The 18,767-nt window shown below is 47.0% G+C and overlaps 1 protein-coding gene and 1 long non-coding RNA gene across 2 annotated transcripts in view; one reads left to right on the top strand and one right to left on the bottom strand.

The window, feature by feature from the left end:
• Positions 1-8,427, top strand: part of LOC108519525 (uncharacterized) — a 14,790-nt gene extending 6,363 nt beyond the window's left edge. The window contains exons 4-5 of the long non-coding RNA XR_001882642.1: positions 3,164-3,344; positions 6,513-8,427. This is a non-coding gene — a long non-coding RNA (uncharacterized LOC108519525). The remainder of the gene's footprint in view (positions 1-3,163; positions 3,345-6,512) is intronic.
• Positions 1-18,767, bottom strand: part of NINJ2 (ninjurin 2) — a 95,811-nt gene that overhangs the window by 71,255 nt on the left and 5,789 nt on the right.

The raw sequence follows: 18,767 nt of genomic DNA, 5'->3' as shown, positions 1-18,767 counted from the left end.
AAAAAAAAAAAAAAAAAAAGAAAGAAAGAAAAAAAGGCTGGGCACAGTGACTCACGCTTGTAATCCCAGCACTTTGGGAGGCTGAGGCAGGCAGATCATGAGGTCAGGAGTTCAAGACTAGCCTGGCCAACACGGTGAAACCCTGTCTCTACTAAAAATACAAAAATTAGCTGGGCGTGGTGGCAGGCGCCTGTGATCCACGCTACTCAGGAGGCTGAGGCAGGAGAATCGCTTGAACCCTGGAGGCAGAGGTTGCAGTGAACCAAGATCGCACCACTGCACTCCAGCCTGGGCGACAGAGTGAGACTCCATCTCAAAAAAAAAAAAGGGTTTACCCCAATTAATATACCCCAAATGCTGTTGGGTAGGGACTTGCAGAAGGAATGCTAAGTGTGGGCTTTGACAAACCCAATTCCCTGCGGCAACCAGGTGTTGCTGGTTTAGGTTAGTGATTCGTGCTTACGGGTGGGGTAAAAGAAAGACAGCCTTGGCTTATGAATACCTAGGCACAGAATGTCCCCAGCTTGGCCCTATGGGGCAACTGTTCTCACAACCCTGTGAGTTCTTCCCAAGGAATCAGGGCCAAACAAAGGATTAAGGACCTCAACAAAAGGGAGTTCTCACTCCAGCTCCTTCAGCAGAGTCACTGTACCTTGAAGGACCGGCACCATTTGTGCTTCAGGGAAAACAACACTGGCCTCTGACAGAAGGTGGGAGTGGGAACTCTCCCCTGCACCCCTATGCGTTAGAAGGAAGGTGCTGCCCACTTGCTGAGCCAGTTGCAGGAGAGCACCTAGGCTTGCTGCATTCCACCTCCTGCAGAGACACCCGTGTGCTCCTGTGTTGTAGCTTGTTAAGGGAGTGTAGACTTGTCCTTGTGTTGAGTAATTTTTCAGGGAGGCTGGAAGAACTAGAGGGTAAATTTCCTCTCTACTCCAGCCAGCGCTTCCAGGAGCCAGGGCCTCCACTCCAATATATGCATGCATTGTGTTGTTATTTCCTATTAAGTCCCATCTTTTCACCCACCACTGAAGTATTGACACTTAGTTTTAAATCCAGTTTAATATTTTATACACAGGTTCTTGTACTGGTTTCCAACTATTTTATGTAAGTCTTGAATTCCCCCTCAAAATTACAAACCCTCAAAATTGCAAACCTCTTGGGAACCCTGCTTTAGCACCCATGTTCCCTCCCACATCCAGTACACAGTGAACATTAGATGAGTGTCAATCACTATATGGGAATATGTAAAAAACCTAGTGTAGATCTATAGTAAGTAATACTCTGCAACAGCTAAAATAATAAGGTGGATCTACATATTCTGACATGGAGAGATTTCCAATTCATATTATTTTGCCCCCCAAATTTAAAGCAATCAGGCACAGTACAAAACCCTTTATGTAGCAGGAAGTAAAAGAAACAAGGGCCTGGTCCATCCATCTGTTTATTTCCTTCCTCCTACGTACCCCTAGTCACAGACATTTGTTACAATCCAATGCAGCAGAACTCAGTAATTTCCTGTATTTTCCCTTTCAAAAAGAACTGTAGTTCATGTTAAATAAATGCCTAAGTCAGTTGCCATAGGACTTGCCACAATAATAGTCACACTTATATGGGGCTGTCATTGTTCACAGTGCTTTACATGAATTAACTCATTTAACCCTCACGATAGTCTTATAAGACACTGAGGCACAGAGAGGTGAAGTAACTTGCCCTAGGTCAGACAGCACAGCAAGGAGGTGGCAGACCCAGGATTTAAGCCCAGGAGCCTGTGTCCTTAACCTCTATGCTGAAGGTGCTTTTCTTTGTTTCTCCTTTTTGTGTATGCCTCAGTGATGGCACTCAGAACGCTGTGTAAGAATTAACGGAAAAGAAAAAAAAAAATCCCCATTCCCACCCTAACCTGTGGCTCCGTTTATGGACTTGTAGGTTTGAGGTACCTATAAGGAGCTACTGATGCCTGCTGGAAACTATGTGTGGGCTGCTACTGAGAGAACATGACCATTTGCCGTGACTGTGTTAGTCAAGTGATAAACATAGATCTCCCCAGCAAGTGCCTCCTGAGGACGGGTTCCAGCCCCAACCCTAGGTCATATCAAGTACAACTTCAGCGATTAAGCTGGCTAATGATGGTCCAGGTGTAACAAATCCCACCTGATTGAAAGCAGCAGGGGTAGACCTGCTAACTTTTATAGAAACATAGGTACAAAGTATAAGGTTCCTAGGATTCTGATTCTTGGCTCCTCAAAGGCCTGAGGAGCAAAGATTGATGCCATCTAAAAGCAAATTAGAAGGCTTTGCCCAGGCCTAGGCCCCCGAATAGCGTGTTGGAGATGACACTGTGTTTAGTGCTGTTTCAGGTTAGGTGAGCACCCCTCCAATGTGCAGACCTACTGTCAGCAATATATATCCCTGGTTCACACACGGAATGTTTGCTCTCTGGCAGCCAAATGCACTTGGAACTGGCAGTAATGATCTCACAAAAGCAGGAAAGCTGAGCAGTGAGTCACATGACTACCAAGGTACTGAGATGGAAGAATTGGGCATCACTTAATGAAAATATCTTGGCATCTCAGAATCAGAAGTTTGCAAACTTGGAGGCAGTTTCAGAACCATCATATTCAAAGTCCTTGTTTTACAGAAGTGGCAACTGAAGCTTTAAAAAAAAGGTAGGCCTCAGGGCTCCTTGCCTGAGCAAAGTTAAAGTGTAGTTCTTCCAATACAATTCACTCAGACCTCCCTTTCAATGACAGCAGGGCCTTTAGTCCCAGCTACAGTCATTAATTCATCCCTGGTACTTGACTTCTATTCCTCCTTTCCTCTTAATGGTCCTGTTTTCATTTTATTTTGTTTTGTTTTTGAGACCTGAGTCTTGCCCTGTCACCCAGGCTGGAGTGTAGTGGTGCCATATGGGCTCGCTGCAACCTGAGCCTACAGGGTTCAAGTGATTCTCATGCCTCAGCATTCCAAGTAGGGCTAATTTTTGTATTTTTAGTAGAGATCCCCGTCTCTTCACTATGTCGGCCAGGCTGGTCTTGTACTCCTGGCCTCAAGTGATCTACCCACCTCGGCCTCCCAAAGTGCTGGGATTACAGGTGTGAGCCATTGTGCTAGGCCACATTTTTATTTTTAATTGTTCTGTTTGTGTTGTTTACTCATACAGAAAAGGAGAATCATACCTCCATTCCACCACCCCACTCCAACCCCTCCACTGTGGCTCCAATACTACAGACCACTCCCAACTTCAGTCCCACAAGAATGGAAGGAAGGCTGCAACTTAAGAGACTGGGGTTAGAAGTGATCTTCATAAATTGTTTGCCTTGCCTGTGTCTAGAGTTCTTATGGTATGGGTCCTCCAGGTGGTTTTCAGGCTTTTCTCTTATGTAACCATGTTTATGAGGTGAAATTATTTGACAATGTGCTTGTACTATTTTCAAATAATGAAAACCAGCCATTGCCCTACTAATGTCTCATAAAAACAAAAATTTTGCCTTCTACGTGCAGACTGCTCTCTGGTTTTCAAAACTACTGCTTCTCCCTTCTGGAACAGCCCTATCTTCCCGCTTGGAAGGGGGCATGGGAAAGTGGCTGCACTGAGTTGCCCCTCCTGCCTCCCTTCCCTCCCCTCCCCTCACCCTCTCCACCTCCTGCTTTGCAGGAGGCAGTGGGTTGATGTCCACATTAATCTGCAGGTGGGTTCCAGTTGGAGAGTCTCTGGACAAAAGCAAAGCCTACTTTTCTCCTCAGGGTGAAAGGGGTGGGGAGAGGCCATGAGGATGGGAGGAGTGTGCCCCAAATCAAAATGCTTCTCCTGGAAGTCAGGAAAGAATTCCAGATCACTAGCTCTGATCAGACTCTTGTGCTAAAGAAACAGGCTGGGGCCGGGTGTGGTGGCTCACGCTTGTAATCCCAGCACTTTGGGAGGCCGAGGCGGGTGGATCACGAGGTCAGGAGATCAAGACCATCCTGGCTAACACGGTGAAACCCTGTCTCTACTAAAAACACAAAAAATTAGCCTGCTGTCGTGGCAGGCGCCTGTAGTCCCAGCTACTCAGGCAGGAGAATTGCTCGAACCCGGGGGGTGGAAGTTGCAGTGAGCCAAGATCGTGCCACTGCACTCCAGCCTGGGTGACAGAGCGAGACTCCATCTCAAAAAACAAAACAAAACAAAACAAAACAAAAAACCACAACAAAACAACAAAACAAAAAAACAGGCTGTAAGGCAAGTCTCTTCTAATACTGCCCTGGAGCTAGGTTATTTCCTAGACTGGCTCAGAAAATATCTGTCTTTGAGGACAATGCCGCTTTAGCGTAGAATCTAGCAGAACACCGTCGTTCTACATGGTCCTGGCATGACCTCCCCTTGGGGCGTGGAGGGCCGAAAAGGGCACATAGTTTCGGTTTGACAGTCTAAGATGTGAATCCCAGTTGAGCCATTGACTAGCTGTGACCTTGAGCACATTAACTTTCCTGAACTTCAAGTTTTCTCATCTTAAGTCGGGGTTAGTAATACTTACACTGTGGCCCTAAAAAATCAGAGAGAAAAAGGAGTCTATGCAAAATGCTTGCTCCATACAAAGGGCCCAGAAGTGGTAGTTTTCTGTTTGTTTGTTTTTTGAGACAGTTTCGCTCTTGCTGCCCAGGCTGGAGTGCAATGGCGTGATCTCGGCTCACTGCAACCTCCGCCTCCCGAGTTCAAGCGATTCTTCTACCTCAGCCTCCCGAGTAGCTGGGATTACAGGTGCCCGCCACCACGCCCAGCTAATTTTTTTTAGTAGGAGACGCAAGGCTTTCACCATGCTGGCCAGGCTTGGGTATCGAACTCCTTGCACCTCAGGTCCGCCCGCCTCGGCCCTCCCAAGTGCTGGCGATGTACAGGAGTGAGCCAGGCCGGCCGCCGCGGTGGCTCACGCCCGTAATCTCCAGCACTTTGCGATGGGCCGAGGCAGGATGGATCAACGAGTCAGGAGCATCGAGCGCCATCCTGGGCGAACACGGCGACAACCCCGTCTCTACTAAAAAAACCAAACAACAACAACAACAAAACAACAAAACCCACCTCTACAACCGCTTGAGGCCGGCGCGCCCGGGGCCCATTGATTATTTGATAACTAAGGGACGCAAGGCGAAACTCAGCAGGAAATTCAAGCGCTCTTGCGGAGAAAAAAGGAAACCGAAATAACCCAGACTGGCGCTACCCGGACTCTGCAGCTGGCCGGCGCTTGCCCGCGGACGGCGGCTGGGGGTGGGCGTGGGGGGAGACGAAGGCGTAAGGCGGCTGCTGAGGCGACGTTTTTGCGCTCGGGAAAAGCGGTGAGGCGGGCCCGCGGCCCTCCTTGCGGGGGGAAGGGAAGACGGCGGCAGCCACCGTGACCACAGCTCAGCCGCCCAGGCCCCCGGGGCTGCCGCCGCGGACCGGGATGCCCGGAAGTGCGGCGCTGGCCCGCTCCCCTCCCCGGCTCGCCCGCCCGCCGTCAGCGCTGACCTGGTTTCCGGCCGCGGCCCCGCGCTCCCGCGCCCGGCCGCCCCACGCACTTCCGGCGCCGCCGCGCCCTGCCCCTTCCCTCCCCCCAGCGTAGCCCGGCCGCGCGGCCTCTTCAGCCAGCGCCCGGGGGCCGTCCCTGCCAGTCCCCCCGAGTGCGGCCCGCAGGAGTGGGCCCGCAGGCCGCGGCCGCCTGCTCAGCACAGGCCCCTTCACCTCGGGACGCGACCGCCCTGCGCCGCGCTGTCCCCCTGCAGCTGCCCAGGCCTCCCGCAAGGGCCACCGAGGGCTCCAGGCACACCCAGGCCCGTTGTGCTCGCCCACAGCGCCCCCCCTGTGGCCCTCAGGGACCCTCCTGCCCTGCCCCCCGGCGGCGCGGCTGTCTGGAGCCTCAGCGCCGTCGCAGCCTCTCAGCCTCCCAGCCTCGCGCCGCGTGGGGCGGGGAGCGCGGCCCTCCCGAGGCCGCGGAAGAAAGGGTCGCAGCCGCCGTCGCGCCGGCCCTCAGGCCTACATCCGCCCCGCGGCCACGCGGCTCGCAGACTAGGGAGGGGAGAAGGGAAGAAACACCCGATTCGGGAACACGACTCTGTCCCTTCACGTCACCCGCCCAAGACCTGTGGGGCGTGTCGTCATGTTAGGGCTGGAGATGAGGAAACCGAGGCTCGGAGAGATGAAGCGTTGTGCGGCCACCGAGCGGCTGCTTTGCCGCGAAGCCAAAGCCAACGTGTTTTCTTAGCGGCAGTAGTTGGAGCCGCGCCTTACCGCAGCTACTCTGCCATCGGCCAAGAGGTCGCATCTTTTCTGGAACTTGCTCCCCGCTCGCATCACGGGAGCAGTCAGTCTCCTCTTCCAGTGGAAACTATTTTGCCACTTTTGGGGGGAATATTGAGTTACCAACTCATCTCTCGGGTCTTGGATAACACTTTCCTTGAGCCCACAAGATGCTCCAGCACCTCTGCTTCCCTTTTTGATAGCCCTCATAATACCACCTATTGCAATTCCTCTTTTCCTTGTGGGTCTCCCTCTGCAGATGGAGTGAAGGTACCTGAGCACGGGAACCATGGTCTTCCTTGCCGCCGCAGCGGTAGCTGAAGGGCCATGGGCCGGCTCCCAGGGGCCATAGTTTCCCAGGAACACCGTTTGAGAACCACTGAACTAGAGTCTGCAAGTTTAAGGCAAGAAGGAAAACCAGAAACAACTAAAAACCTGACCTTTCATCACCTTAATACTGGCCATCATTTATCGAGTTGCTTATTAGATAACAGACATTGTTCTCAGTGTGTGAGTGCAGTGCTCCTCCAGCATAAATGTGGGTCCGAATCGCAGGGGATCTTGGTAAAATGCAGGTTCTGATTCAGTACCTCGGGTGGGGCCTGAGATTCTGCATTTCCAACAAGCTCCCAGGATACTTTGTGTAGAAAGGCTTTGGTGTATTAACGTATTCTATCTTCTTAATAATCCTATGAAATAACACTGCTATTCCCACTTTACAGATGAGGAAACAGGTTAAGCACATATGAACTTACATCAAAATAAATAGACTGCAGGGCAAGGAGGGAGGGGAGAATAGTGTGGGCAGTGTACAGTTTTAGAAGAAGCAGAAGCAAAGTTCTAGGCAGAGGAAAAAGGATCTACAGAAGGCCTGGCATACAGGGCAGGGGGACGAGGCCTACACACAGGGCTGTCTCACCATTAGATATTATATGCACAGTACTTGGGGCTATGGGCTTCCTGAAGGTCCCAAGTATTTGACACCTGAAAAAAATTTATTGACACCCACATAGGAAAAATGAACATTTAAATTAATAATTCCAAAATTCAAATCATGAATTATTTCAAAGATTTTACATGATAGAATTCATATTTAGTAAGTGATATGGGTATATTTTAATGCATTTGATTTTAAAAATGGGGTAGGGCCTACTAAGAACAGGCCAAACCCTGGCCCCAGTGGGTTTGGATATAATCCTGAGGGCAGCTGGGAACCACTGATAGAAGCAGGAGAATGTTCTCTGTGGCTACAGTGAGGAGAATGAATTGGAGGGAGGCCAGACTGGAGGCCCAGTGGCTAGAGACCAGATAGGCAGTTACAGTCTTCCAGATTGCGAGACAATGTCTCTTTAGTGCCAAGATTAGCATAAAATCATAGCATTATATAACCCAATTATTCTTTGATTCCTTCGGCCCCAATCTGACTCAGCATTCTAAATTTACTTAAGGTCTGGGGACAAGGGTTTTTGGCAAATCCTTGAAGGCAAATGATGTTACATTCAATCAGTATATGCCTTGAGCCAGACAGATATGGTTACGGACCTCAGTTCTGCTGCTTGCCAGCTGTGTGACTTTGCACAGTGATTTAACTTCTCTGGGCCTCAGATTCCTTACTGGTAACATAAGCCTAATGGTTGCCTCACAGAATTAAGTGAGAAAACTATGTATATAGGACTTCTTATGGAATGAGTACTTAGAAATAAATGGTAGCCTTTATCATTTATGTGCCTTTGTTCTGAAATATGCTTAAGTTTTCTCTAGGAAGGAACAGAGGGTAAATTATTTAGTATTTTCATCAATCTTCTGAGATAAAAATTATTATCCTCATTTTGCAGATAAGGAAAAAGGTTCAGAGATTAGATCACAGCTCTGTGAAGTAGGGGCACAAAGTGGTCAACCTGGAAGAGCTGGACTTTATTTTCCTTGTACTTCTGTCCATGTACTCTCTCCAGCAGTTGACATCTGCCCTCTTTGATGGCTCCATGACCAATTTCCCTTAGTCATGGCATGAGTCAGCCATGAGGGCCGATGGCACACCACCGAATACTCTGCTGTGGCGCCACTGGCCTCCATGTGCCTTCTTCTCCAACGTTTTCCAGCCTCCCTAATACCTTGCCCCCCAGTTTTATTGCTTCTGGATTTTCCTTATTAAAGAGCTTGTCTCTGAGACTCAGACAGAACCGCCCCAGACTGGGATGGCTTCCAGGGTACCTCCCTTTCAAGGGAGCAGATAAGTAGGTCACATCGGGATGGTGAGGGAGGAAGCTGACTTCTTACGGGAGGAGGAAAAATACTGCAGGTCACATGGAGAATGGAAAACAAAGTAACAGGGTTTCTCTGTTTTCCTAATTCTCTCACACAATCTCACAGGGACAGCCCCATGCCGGCCGCTATTACTGTGACTAGCATTCTGGAAACAGCACAGGCAGTACTGATTTCTTGGATCTTGAGGATACTAGTGGCAACTTGAGGATAAGCCTTGTCGACCCTGTGCTCCCCTCCATCCCACCTGCCTCCTCTTCAGGCGACTCCATAGCCCCCAGGCTATTTTTTTCTCCTACATGGTGAAGCGAAACCTCAGCTTTCACAGGAGCTTCCACCTTGTGGACTGCCCCTTGAGGGCCTAAAAGCACAGAGCTCTGCAGCTTGGAAGCTCTGTGGGGCAGAAAGGCACTGCCCGGGAGTGACTGCAGCCGCCCAGGATCCCATTTACAGAGACGCCTTTGAAGCAACGGGGTTAGGCCATGGGTTCTGCAAGATTCCTGCTCCCCTTCCCAACCCTAGTGAAGGCAGTTCACAACAAGGAGTATGGGTGAGCATTAAATTACATAGATCACTGTGAAAACCAGAGAAAGACAGCAACAGAGGAAGGGTGCGGCATTAGATATCCAACACTACCAACCCCACCCTGTCCCACGATCCCTTGGGACTGAACCCTGTTTGAATCATAACACTGGGCGGTCACATTTCTAGGAAACTACAGCTGAAGAGGAAAGGTCCTGGTTGTGTGAGTGAGGCTGTGTACAGATTAGGACTGAAAATGTGTATCCGGGCAGACAATTGGTTTCTGGACTCCATGCCCGAGGCACAAGACAAGCGCACAAAACAGAACGACCGAAGCCTGACCCCTCAAACCTGAGGGTAAACAAACCTGCTTCCCTGGACGAGGGCTGTGGAAACAGGGAGTTCACCTCTGGAGAGGCGCGGGGATTTCCATTCATTCTCCTGGCGTGGAGCCTGGTCAACTTCTAGCTCAGAGGCTCGCCGTTCCAGGGTACTGGGAGTGCTCTCACAGAGGCGTGGAGGTGATGCTCCAGACTTTGGGGTGGCACTCTGTCCCACCTGACTTCCACATTGCCCCCTGCCCTCCCAACCCCTGTTCCCAAGGCCCTCAAACTGTTCAGGGGTGCTAGGCCCCTCTGTTCCTTTTCTTCCACCCCTGTAAAAGGCATATTTCCCCATCCCTCAGGTGTTTGTGCCCTGGTGCCCCTGTGGGAAAGCCCACTCTTGCCTTCAGTAGCTCTCTTCCCTCTCCTGAGAGGCAAGGCTGGGTGACAGAAGAGAGACATCCATCTTCACCCGAGCCCTTCATTATGCTTAATCTTTCTAGTGGGGGCGGGCCTGTCAAACACGTCTCTTTCCTAGGCTGGAGGAATCCCAAAGCACCTCTCATCATAGTGGCTGTAAATCCCACAAGTATGTGGCATGCACATAGTAGCGGTGACAGTGTGGTGGTACCCCACACTGAAACAAGAAGTCTGGACTTGAGAGGCCTAGAACCACTTTAGTATGCATCGGCATCACCAGGGGGCTTGTGGAAATACAGATGCAGAAACCCTCATCTCCAGGGTTTCTGATGTGGTGGGTCTAAGGATTTGCATTTCTAACAAGTGATGGGGCGCTGCTGTTCCAGGGACCACATTTGAAAACCACTGAGTCTGAGTATAGCAAAAAGAAAACCTAGCTTTCAGTCCTGCCCTGCTGCTTCCACACTCTGTGGTCTTGTTGTGACCTTCCTTAGCTTCAGTTCTGCATCCATTAAAGGTGTAGTAATGGCCACTGGGTAGCTGGGAGGATTCGTTTGCGTCATGTGTTTGAAAGACCCTTTCACAGTGCATGGCAAATTGGATACGTCAGTTAGTCAACAAATACATTTTTTTTTGAGACGGAGTCTCGTTCTGTTGCCCAGGCTGGAGTGCAGTGGCCAGATCTCAGCTCACTGCAAGCTCCACCTCCCGGGTTTACGCCATTCTCCTGCCTCAGCCTCCTGGGTAGCTGGGATTACAGGCACCCGCCACCTCGCCCAGCTAGTTTTTTGTATTTTTTATTTTTTTTTTTAGTAGAGACGGAGTTTCACCGTGTTAGCCAGGATGGTCTCGATCTCCTGACTTCCTGATCTGCCTGTCTCGGCCTCCCAAAGTGCTGGGATTACAGGCTTGAGCCACCGCACCTGGTTTTTTTAGATGGAATTTCACTCTTGTCACCCAGGCTGGAGTGCATTGGTGTGATCCTCTCTCACTGCAACCTCCTCCTCCTGAGTTCAAGCGATTCTCCAGCCTCAGCTTCCCAAGTAGCTGGGACTATAGGTGTCCGCCACCATGCCCAGCTAATTTTTTTTTCTTTTTTTTTTGTATTTTTAGTAGAGACAGGGTTTCACCATGTTGGCCAGGCTGGTCACAAACTCCTGACTTCAGATGATCCGCCTGCCTCGGCCTCCCAAAGTGCTGGGAATACAGGCATGAGCCACCACGCCCAGCCTAACAAATACATATTTATTGAGTAGTCTGCCTGTTGTTCATTGGATACCCTGCCCAATGCCATGAAGATTCCAAGGCCCAGTTAAACATCATACATCTCTGGAACATGATTTTTTTCCTCTTTAAAACGTGGGCTAGACCCATTCATCGGGGATGAACTGACTGAATGAATGGATGTGTTCATGAGTGTTCTTTGCTCTGCAGAGGCACCTGGGCTCTCAGATGGAGATCCAGGAAAGGTCTGGGCAAGGAATAAAAAATTTGGCTTTCACCTGCAAATCTAGCCACCCCGTGCCCCCATCAGAGTTGGACTTCTACACAGGACCTGGAAGGCCGATTAATAAACCAAATTTGGCCTTCATGGTTCATCACAATCTGATTCCAACTTACCTTTATAATCCTATTTCTCACTTTTCTCCTCCATTCACCTTATAGTCTAAACAAGTCTACTCATCCTTCCCCAGATATACCCTGTATTTTCCTGCCTCCAGCTTTTTGCTCACACTGTTCTCTGCACTAGTCAATAGTGCAATACTCTTGCACTAGTCAAAGTCCTATCCATCCTTCGGAGCTCATTCAATGACTGTCTTTTCAAAGAAGTCATCCCAAATCCATCCATCTATCTATCTATCTATCTATCTATCTATCTATCTATCTATCTGGAGTGATTTTATCTTTTTCTTTTCTTTTTTTCTTTGAGACGGAGTTTCTGTCGCCCAGGCTGGACTGCAGTGGTGCGATCTCGGCTCACTGCAACCTTCGCCTCCTGGGTTCAAGTGATTCTCCTGCCTCAGCCTCCCGAGTAGCTGGGATTATAGGCATGCGCTCATGCTCAGCTAATTTTTGTATTTTTAGTAGGGACGGGGTTTTGCCATGTTGGCCAGACTGGTCTCAAACTCCTGACCCCACGATCCGCCCGCCTCAGCCTCCCAAAGTGTTGGGATTACAGGTGTGCGCCACCGCGCCCAGCTGGGATATCACATTTCTAGTCTTGGAGCATATTCAGATACAAAAAACAAGAGTTGTCCTATGTAAAACTATTAAAAAGTGAAACAGCCACTTAAAAGGAGATGCCGGCCAGGCGCGGTGGCTCAAGCCTGTAATCCCAGCACTTTGGGAGGCCGAGACGGACAGATAATGAGGGCAGGAGATCGAGACCATCCTGGCTAACACGGTGAAACCCCGTTTCTACTAAAAAATACAAAAAAAAAACTAGCCGGGCGAGGTGGCGGGCGCCTGTAGTCCCAGCTACTCGGGAGGCTGAGGCAGGAGAATGGCGTGAACCTGGGAGGCGGAGCTTGCAGTGAGGTGAGATCGTGCCACTGCACTCCAGCCTGGGCGACAGAGCGAGACTCCGTCTCAAAAAAAAAAAAAAGGAGACACCTACTTATACACAGTAGTTAAGTATAAACTGTTTAGTTTTTATGGTAATCAGAAATAGTCAATAAATATGTGTGTGTGTGTGTGTATATATATAGTAGCCCATGAAATCTACTCATTTGCATATAGGCACACCTGCTTCTCTAATTTTCTTTTTTAAACTACAAGTTTTTTTCTATTCTAAATATAATATATGGGTTAGTTGAAAATGTGCAAAGGAAATAAAAAGTGAAAAGAAATGTAATGGATGAAAATAAATCATTCATAAACCCATAATCCAGAAATAACTACTATTAACTTTTGGTTTATTTTTTCCAATAGTTTTCCTACACATATTTATTGTATATGATTTTAAAGGAAATTGAAATGAAACGTTTATGTGCTTGTGTATCTTATTTCTTTAACCTAATGTATGATTAGCATTTTGATATTCGCTTAAGTATTCTTCCAAAACATAAAAAATTATTCCATATTTATTTACAGATTTATCAAACTTTATTTAACCATTTCTTCATTATTGGACTCTCTATTTTTTGTTATGAATAATATTTCAGTGAACATCTTTGCATATCTAAACACAACTTTGATCATTTTCTTAGGCTGATTCTAGAAGTGAGATTAGTAGGGCAGTGGCATGATCTCAGCTCACTGCAACCTCCGCCTCCCTGGTTTAAGTGATTCTCATGCCTCAGCCTCCTGAGTAACTGGGATTACAAAGCACACACCACCACACCCAGCTAATTTTTATATTTTTAGTAGAGATGGGGTTTCACTATGTTGCCCAGGCTGGCCTCAAACTGAGCTCAGGTGATGTACTCGCTTCGGCCTCCCAAAGTGCTAGAATTACAGGTGTAAGCCACTGCTCCTGGCAAGTCGTTTTAAAATTTCTTGGCCGAGCGTGGTGGCTCACGCCTGTAATCCCAGCTCTTTGTGAGGCCAAGGTGGGCGGATCACGAGGTCAGGAGTTCGAGGCCAGCCTGGCCAACATAGTGAAACCCCATCTCTACTAAAATACAAAATTAGCCGGGCGTGGTGGTGGGTGCCTGTAGTCCCAGCTACTCAGGAGGCTGAGGCAGGAGAATCACTTGAACCCGGGAGGCGGAGGTTGTGGTGAGCTGAGTTCACACCACTGCACTCCAGCCTGGGCAACAGAGTGAGACTCAGTCTCAAAAACAAAAACACCATATATATATATATATATATATGGATATCTTGACACATATACTATCAAATTGTTTTCTGGAACTTCCATTTGAAAATAACTTCTGGAGACTTCTGGTTCTGCATGTAAGGCACGTGGACTTAGCCATGCCATCCTAACAAGTAAAAAGCTGAAGAAACTGAAAAATCAACCACTCTTCTTGGATCCAAGAGAGAGGTAAGAACATAGGGCAAACCACTACCCCTAAGATCTGTGGGACAGACGGGTGAAGACGGGGAGTCGTGGCTGATGGGGCAGACTCACAAGGGCAGTTCTCCTCAGGAATCAGTACCAGCTAGGAAACCCTGAACTGTAGTTGACAAATTGCTTGGAGGCTCAGAATGGACAAGTCTGAGAGTTGAAAACTCCAGGGTGACCCAGTCATGGGGGTGGGCACTGGAGGAAATGCTTTTGTGAGTTTTACCTCTAGGAGCTGCCCAAGTTCTATAGTAAATGTCAGAGGAAAGTCTCCTCATGCTTCTGGCAGGGGGAAGGGAGAACATTTCAAAATAGGCCAGAGCATTCTGTCGGTTCTTCTTAACAAGGCCTGACCTCAGGAGAACTATTTAACCAGAGCCAAACTTGTTGGGGTTTTATTAGAGCCCAAGGGACCTGGGGGAAGGAGAAGATCCGATTGCAGCACACCGTAGCTATCCTGACCCACCTAAGGGGGGCTTACTTAGAAGCAGTTGTGATGTTCAGTCCAGAGGCATAGGCTCACTAAAAGACTGACACCCAGTCACAGAGCTGTGGAACACTTCCCCTCCCCTCACATTTTACCACCACATACTAAGGCCTATTTATAGCAGTTCCTTTTGCCTTATACATACCTGTCAAGGAAAAATTACAAGGCATACTAAAAGGCAAAAAACACAATTGGAAGAGAAGAGCGAGCATTAGAACTAGACATGGCAGGGATATTGGACTTTGTCAGACCAAGGATTTAAAACAACTATGATGAATGTGCTAAGGGTGCTAATGAATAAAGCAGATGGCGTGCAAGAAGAGGTGGGCAATGTAAGTGGAGAGATGGACACCCTAAGAGAGAACCAAAAAGAAATGCCAGAGGCCAAAACACTGACAGAAATGAAGAATGCCATTGATGGGCTCATGAGTAGACTGGACATGGCTAAGGAAAGAATCTCAGCTTAAGCATACCTCATAGAAAGCCCCTAAATGGAAAAGCAAAGAGACAAAGACTGAGAAAAATAGAACAGAACATTCAAGAACTGTGGGACAACTACAACACATATCATGTATGTAATAGAAATTACTGAAGGAGGAGGCAGAAAGGAACAGAAAAAATATGTGAAATAATAATGACTGAGCATTTCTCTCAAATTAATGCCAAATTATAGATACAGGAAACTCAGAAAAAATCAAGTAGGATAAATGCCCAAAGAGCTAAAAAAAAAAATCAAAGACAAAGAAAAAATACTGAAAGAATCCACAAGAAAAAAAAAATCTTACCTATTGAAGAACAAAGATAAGAATTACATCTGATTTCTCCTCAGACACATGTGAAGAAGAAAGTAGAGTGAAATACTCAAAACATTGAAGGAAAAAAATCCACCAACCTGGAATTCTCTGTCTTGCAAAATTATCCCTCTAAAGGGAAGGAGAAATACTTTCTTAGACAAACAAAACTAAGAGAATTTGTTGCTAGTAGCTCTGTCTTGCAAGAAATATTGAAAGAAGTTCTTTAGAAAGAAGGAAAATGAAGCTGGGCGTGGCGCCTCATGTCTATAATCCCAGCTCTTCGGGAGGCTGAGGCGGGCAGATCACTTGAGGCCAGGACTTCCAGAAAGAAGGAAAATGAAATAGGTCAGAAACTCATATCTACGTAAAGAAAAGGGAAGTATCAAAGAAAGAATAAATGAAGGTAAAAGAAAAACTTTTTTTCCTATTCTTTTTTAAAATTAACAAATGAAAAAATTCAGCCAGGCGTGATGGCTCACGCCTGTAATCCCAGCACTTTGGGAGGCTGAGGTGGCGGATGACTTGAGGTCAGGAGTTTAAGACCAGCCTGGCCAATATAGTGAAACCCCACCTCTACTAAAATACAAAATTAGCTGGGCGTGGTGGCAGGAGCCTGTAATCCCAGCTGCTTGGGAGACTGAAGCAGGAGAATTGCTTGAACCTGGGAGGCGAAGGTTGCAGTGAGCCAAGATCGCGCCATTGCACTCCAGCCTGGGCAACAAAAGCAAAACTCTGTCTCGAAAAAAAAAAGGACAAAAAACAAATTTCATATATTTGTGATATACAAAGTAATATTTTGTTTCTTATACTTAACTGATCTAACAGTTTGTTCAAAATGAACAAATCAGCATATCAACAATATATTTGATTATGTATATTTATGTATATGTTTTATGATATATACACATATATATGTATGCTTATATATGGGTAAAATGAATGCCAGCAATGATACATGGAACAGGATGGAGGAATTAGGATTGTTTTGTTATTATAAGGTACTCACACGACCCATGAAGTGGTATAGTGTTATTTGAAAGTGCACTTGGATTTGTTGTAGTTGTAAACTGCAAACTCTAGGGCAATAACTAAAAAAAGTTAAAAAAAAAAAAGTACCACTGATACACTCTGAATGGAGATAAAACAGGATAATATAAAAAGCTCAGTTAAAACCACCAAAGGCAGAAAAAAGTGGAAGACAAAAATAGGAACAAAGAATGAGAGCAACACATAGAAAAACAGTAACAAATGTGGTAGATCCAACTATATCAGTAATCACTTTGAATGTCAATGGTCTAAATACATAATCGAAAGGCAGAAATTGTCAGGATGGACACAAAAAGACGACCCAACTATATGTTGTCTACAAGAAACTCACATTAAACATAAAGACACATATAGATCAGCTGGGTGTGGTGTCTCACCCCTGTAACCCCAGCACTGTGGGAGGCTGAGATGGGAGAATCACTTGAGGCCAGGAGTAAGACTAGCCTGGGCAACATAGTGAGACCCTGTCTCTACAAAGAATAAGAAAATAGCTGGGTGTGGTGGTGTGTGCCTGTAGTCCTAGCTACTTGGGAGGCTGAAGTGAGAGGATTGCTTATGCCAAGGCATTTCAGGCTGCAGTGAGCCAAGATGGTGCCACTGCACTCCCGCCTGGGTGATGGGTGACAAAGTAAGACCTTGTATCAAAAAAAAAAAAAAAAAAAAGACATACAGATTAAAAGGAAATGGATGCGGCTGGGCATGGTGGCTCATGCCTGTAATCCCACACTTTGGGAGGCCGAGGTGGGCGGATCACCTGAGGTCGGGAGTTGGAGACCAGCCTGACCAACATGGAGAAACCCTGTCTCTACGAAAAATATAAAAATTAGCTGGGCATGGTGGCGCATGCATATAATCCCAGCTACACTGGAGGCTGAGGCAGGAGAATTGCTTGAACCCAGGAGGCGGAGGTTGTGGTAAGCTGAGATCATGCCATTGCACTCCAGCCTGGGCAACAAGAGTGAAACTCCATTTCACAAAAAAAAAAAAGAATTATACACCACACCAACTGAGGTTTATTCCAGGCATGCAGGACTGGTTCAACATTTGAAAATCAATTAATGCCTGGTGCGGTGGCTCACACCTTTAACCCCAGCACTTTGGGAGGCCGAGGCAGGTAGATCACCTGAGGTCAGTAGTTCAAGACCAGCCTGGCCAACATGGAGAAACCTGTCTCTACTAAAAATACAAAATTAGCCGGGCATGGTGGTGCATGCCTGTAATCTCAGCTACTTGGGAGGCTGAGGCAGAAGAATCGCTTGAACCTGGGAGGTGGAGGTTGAGGTGAGCTGAGATCCGCTATTGCACTCCAGCCTGGGCAACAAGAGCCAAACTCCATCTCAAAAAAAAAAAAAAGAAAAAAAGAAAACAAAACAAAAGAAAATCAATTAATGTAATTAGTCACATCAACTGACTAAAAAAGAAAATCACATGATCATATTAATAGATGCAGAAAAGTATTTGCCAAAATTCAACACCCATTCATGATAAAAACTCTCAGTACACTGGGAATAGGGAATTTCCTCAATCTGATAAAGAATGTCTATAAAAAGCCTATAACTAACATCATACTTAATGATAAAAAAGTAGAAGCACTCCCACTAAGATTAGAAACAGGCAAGGATGTCTCCTGTCACCACTGCTTCATACATTGAATTTGCATTCAGTATGAACAAATCTTAGCAATTTCCTCGTCTTTGCTAGGAAGTCCTAGTAAATGCAATGTAGTTCCTTCAAAAAAAAAAAAGGAAATGAAGGGACTACAGATTGGGAGTGAAGAAATAAAACTGTCTCTGCAGATGACATGATTGTCTATGTAGAAAGTCCAAATGAACTGACCAAAAATCTGCTGGAACTAATAAGCAATTACAGCAAAGTTGCAGGATACAAGGTTAATACATAAAATGTGATAACTTTCCTATGAAACAGCACTGAACAAGTAGAATCTGAAACTGAAAACACTACCATTTACATTAGTACCTAAAAAATGAAATGCTTGTGTATAAATCTAACACAATATGTACAATAGCTATTATGAGGAAAACTACAAAACTCTGATGAAAGAAATCAAAGAACTAAATAAATGAAGAGGTCAAGCACGGTGGCTCACGTCTGTAATCCCAGTACTTTGGGAGACCGAGGTGGGTGGATCACTTGAGGTCAGGAGTTCAAGACCAGCCTGGCCAACATGGCAAAACTCTGTCTCTACTAAAAATACAAAAATTAGCTGGGCGTGGTGGCAAGCACCTGTAATCCTAGCTACTCAGGAGGCTGAGGCAGGAGAATTGCTTCAACCTGGGAAGCAGAGTTTGCAGTGAGCTGAGATCGTGCCACTGTACTCCAGCCTGGGTGACAGAGCAAGACTCCATCTTAATAAATAAATACGTGGCCGGGCGCGGTGGCTCAAGCCTGTAATCCCAGCACTTTGGGAGGCCGAGACGGGCGGATCACGAGGTCAGGAGATCGAGACTATCCTGGCTAACACGGTGAAACCCCGTCTCTACTAAAAATACAAAAAAAAAACTAGCCGGGGGACGTGGCAGGCGCCTGTAGTCACAGCTACTCGGGAGGCTGAGGCAGGAGAATGGCGTGAACCCGGGAGGCGGAGCTTGCAGTGAGCTGAGATCCGGCCACTGCACTCCAGCCCGGGCGA

The sequence above is a fragment of the Rhinopithecus bieti genome, unplaced genomic scaffold (assembly GCF_001698545.2).
Source record: "Rhinopithecus bieti isolate Rb0 unplaced genomic scaffold, ASM169854v2 scaffold_45617, whole genome shotgun sequence".
NCBI classification, from domain to species: Eukaryota; Metazoa; Chordata; class Mammalia; order Primates; family Cercopithecidae; genus Rhinopithecus; species Rhinopithecus bieti.
This window is presented reverse-complemented; position numbering and strand designations above follow the sequence as displayed.